The sequence below is a fragment of the Euprymna scolopes genome, chromosome 11 (assembly GCF_053919585.1).
Source record: "Euprymna scolopes isolate OS-2025 chromosome 11, ASM5391958v1, whole genome shotgun sequence".
NCBI classification, from domain to species: Eukaryota; Metazoa; Mollusca; class Cephalopoda; order Sepiida; family Sepiolidae; genus Euprymna; species Euprymna scolopes.
In genome coordinates this window covers 83,877,485-83,882,016 of record NC_136492.1, presented here as the reverse complement: position 1 = coordinate 83,882,016, position 4,532 = coordinate 83,877,485, and the positions used below count along the sequence as shown (strand labels likewise).

At 35.1% G+C, this 4,532-nt stretch overlaps 1 pseudogene; it reads right to left on the bottom strand.

Annotated features, from left to right (window-relative positions):
- Positions 1-4,380: 4,380 nt before the first annotated feature.
- LOC145288414 (U2 spliceosomal RNA) lies at positions 4,381-4,514 on the bottom strand (annotated as a pseudogene).
- Positions 4,515-4,532: the final 18 nt, after the last annotated feature.

Sequence of the window (4,532 nt, the reverse complement as noted above, 5' to 3'; positions counted from 1 at the left end):
GAATCAGAGAGAGCGTTGTCATTTACAGCCTTTGATGTGTTGCCGTAGATGGTCGTTTCATCAGCATAGATGTCAACGAATGATTTAAGTATGTGTTTAGGGAGGTCATTGATGTAGATAAGTAAGAGAGTTGAGCCCAAGATCGACCGTTAATACTGAAGGCCTCTTATTTTTTTTCCATCGACCACTACTCTTATGAGCCTATCGGAGAGAAATGATTTCATGGCCGAGAAAACATTTCCAATTATACCATAGCTGGAAATCTTGTGAAGTAGGCCCTTATGTCATACCTTGTCGAAGGCTTTTGATATGTCAAGAGGAATTGCCCTAGAAAAGAAGCCTTTTTCAAGAGATTCGCTAATCCTGTGAGATATAACCGTTAGCACATCTGCGGTAGATCTTGCAGAACGGAAACCATAGTGTGTGTCACTATAAAGATTGTTTCTGCTGATGTGGTTTACTATTTCTCTATTTAATATGGATTCGAGCAACTTACTCATAACACACAGGAGGGTTATTTGTCTGTACTGAAAGGGAGATGACTTATCACCTGAATTCTTAAATACAGGGCATACTGATGAGATTGTCCAGGGAGTCGGAAAGCACTTCTCCTTAAGGCAACGCTTAAACAATTTCGTAAGTATGGGAGCAAGTTCGTGTTGAAGCTTTTTTGACACTATAATTGGGATGCCGCCAGGGCCAGTTGCTTTACTGGAATCAAGGTTCTTGATTAGCTTGGTGACTTCATGCACAGATATTTGTATGTTACCTAGCGTGTTCTGTGTTATAGGAAATACGGGGAGGTGATGGCCTTCGTCACAAAGGGTAGAATTAGCTGCAAAGTCCTTGACAAATAGTTTGGCCTTGTCTGATGCTGACGAGATGGCCTCTGGTCCATTGATAATGGTTGGGATAGAACGCACACTTCTGTTCAGGATTCTATTTGTTATATGCCAAAACTGGTGGGAACCAAGCTGGTTATCAGCTACCTTGGACTTAACAGACTGGGCATATCGCTCTCTTACATTTTTTTTACTCTTTTACTGGTTGCTGGCGTTCCTGAAAGCAGCTTTAGTCTAAGTGCATCTATTACGTTGGTAGTTATTGAAAAAAGTGATATTTGTTGGAATTTTTTAGAGTGTAGGAATTAAGCATTCGGTCAGATCTGATACTATAGAGGACACATCCTTTTTAAACATGTAATGCTGATGTAAATCAGATATGAATGCACAGAAGCTGTCCCAGTCAGCCATAGAGTATCGGTATACAGTACGGTGGAGGGGTACGTCTGGGGACTTATTATATTTCATTTTTATCTTAACTGATACGACGGAATGGTCGGAGGATCCTAGAGGAGAATGAACGGGACATGAACATAGCTCAGGGCAAGTTGAGAGAAAAAGATCTAGGAGGCTTGCATATTGGCCAGTAGTATCGGGCACACGGGTGGGTTCGCGAACTATCACGACAATGGCGACGTATTCTTACAAGATCAGTATCATTTTGAAGGGCGACCTTTCAGATTACAAATATCGAAAAATTGTCTAAAATCATAAATATCTTCACATTCATCTGGACACTTTTCTACAGGGGGTCGCTTTTTTCGCTGATATTTTCGAAAGTTATCCTATCCTTCGATTGTTTAACCTTAATTGAAACCTACGTCATTCCGGTTTATCGGTGCTCGTAAATGTACGTCAGGTTTTTTTTTTACCTTTTTTTTTCCTCCTTCACGGTACGGGGTCGAGCCTGCTTTTCTATTACCAATATTTGTTATTATTTGCACAACATACACCTCCAAACAACCGGGCAACGCCGGGCAGAAATGCTAGTATATGTAAACATTTAATATGGCGTAATGAAAAAATAAAAAGGAAACTGCAGCTTCTCTTCCAAATTTCGGATTTTCATCAAGTCCACTTTAACTCCTTTTGACGGATTGATTGTCGCTAATTCTTCTGCTGAGTTGAGGGCATCATAGATTCACTAATTAATATAAAAATAAAGTAATTGATTTTGCAGTACGAAACAGATACTGTCAAGAATTGTATAAATAAACGGATTTGAAGGAATAACCTAAAAGATTGTCAACATCATGAATTTTGGAATATACATGTTTTCATTTATTCTATATATTGCTCTGTAATCACATTGAGCGTCTTATATAATGATTGATATGTAATAAGAAACATATATTTCTACAAATATATATATATATATATATATATATATATATATATATATATATATATATATATATATATATATATGAATGGAAATGTATAAAAAAAGAATACGAAAAGTATAAAAGCTTATAGCTATTGTTTATTCGTTTTTATTAGGTGACGTGCAGGAATACAAAATAATATGAAAAATAATTAAAATACTTTTTTAGCAGGTATATAATTTTCGACAGATACTTAAGTCTTCATCGGTGTAGTGATATATATATATATATATATATATATATATATATATATATATTTATATATACGAGAGTAAAAAGACATGAATCCCCCACGAATATGTTCTTTTCATTTTATTAAATTATAAAAAAAATTGTGATTTTTTAATTACGTTTATTATATTTTTATTAGCGTTCGCCTTGATTATATATATATATATATATATATATATATATATATATATATATATATATATATATATAAAGCTGAACTTCTGTGTGTGTGTGTGTGTGTCACGAAGGGGGTCCTATATGGTTGAGTATTGTAGAAAACTGATCACATATAATGATAGAAGATGTATCGAGACACAGGAATGGGTATGTTTGATCTGGCATAATGATGATTTAGTAAAATAGTGGGGTATGTTTACGCGCCTTGTCCACAAGGTATGGAAATAAAAAACTTAAAAAAAAAAAAACATTTAGAAGTGTATTTGATATAGATGTACATGATAATACATTGATAAGTGTGTTTTAACTTACGTAGGGATGGTATAATAAAATTGGGGGGGGGGTCTGCGTTCGCGCGTCGCCCCCAAAGAATGGAAATAGGCACAGACTTTAATAAAGACTTTTCATATATATCTGGTAAGTGTATTTGATGATTATGTTTCAGTTTGAAGAAATATTGTATAATAAAATTATAGGGTGTTCGTTCGCGCCCGACCTCCATAGAATGGAAATATGTCGCAAAGCTTAACAAGGTTTTTTTTTTAATATAGATCCACAGAATATTGTGATAAGTGTTTCAGTGTGAACAGGTACTGTATAAATTATGGGGGTTATCTATTTAATTTTTACTTTCATCATATGTTGCTTTGGTTTTGAAAGCCCAAATTCGAAGCTATATCTATACAACCCTTCCTTTTCATAACCTATCATCTATATATATAAAAGGCAAAAATCGGTGTGTATGTATGTATGTATGTATGTATGTATGTTTGTTTGTAACGCTAAAACTTTTGAAAGACGGAACCAGAGTTGACAAATTTGGTATCATATTGCACCTTGATCACCCGGATGACAAATATCGAAATTTCACGTCAAACGGACCAGTAGAAAGGGGTCAACTGATCGTTTTTCTCCTAGGGGGGCCCCCAAAAAAACCTGTCATTTTAACGTTATTCAATACGTGTCACGTGACGTGACGTCAGCTCAAACTTTTGACAGACACAACCAAAGTTGACAAATTATGTATCATATTGAACCTTGATCACCCGCATGACAAATATCGAAATTCCACACCAAACGGACCATTAAAAGGGGGTGAACTGATCATTTCTCTCCTAGGGGGGCCCCCCAAAAAACCTGTCATTTTAATGTTAATATTACATAATCCAAAAACGCTTAGTCATGTCACGTGACGTGACGTCAACATCCAGTAATGGCGAACAAATGTAAACAAACACTTTGTTTTACCGATACTTTTGTAATTTCTCTTCTGCTTTGTTCTAGAGATTATTAAACTCCATGACAATGTCTCCAACGTATTTAACTGGTTAAAAATAGTATTTATACAAGAGTTTTAACGAAAAATATCAGGAAAAAATGTACAGGAATAAAAAAAAATTCAGCTTTCAAAATATTCGTCGATAAAAAAACCGATCTTTATATTTACGCTAGCCATTTTGTATATTACCACGTGACCTGCTATCTCTTAAACTGGAGGGGGGGATCCACTTGAATCCAACAAAACCAGTAATTTTTTTTTTCTATTATATATACATCATTTTCTATAAAATTAAGTGTAGACTTTATAATTAAAACAAAAAATGTTATTCATACTAAAAAAAAAAAACGCTTAGTCATGTCACGTGACGTGACGTCAACATCCACTAATGGCGAACAATTGTACCTATTTACTATGCCTCCCCACGGGACAGAGTTAGACACCAGGGTCGTTTTTTAACGTGGAGAAAAGGTACAAAAATAAAAATTGTCTCAGTCGTGGAGGATTTCTCCTCCACCGAAAGAGAACAAGAAATAGAAGTGCAGCATCTGAAGAACAGATACTACACTTTGATCTTGACCAAAAGGCCAAGAATGCGAACAATTGTAAATAACAACT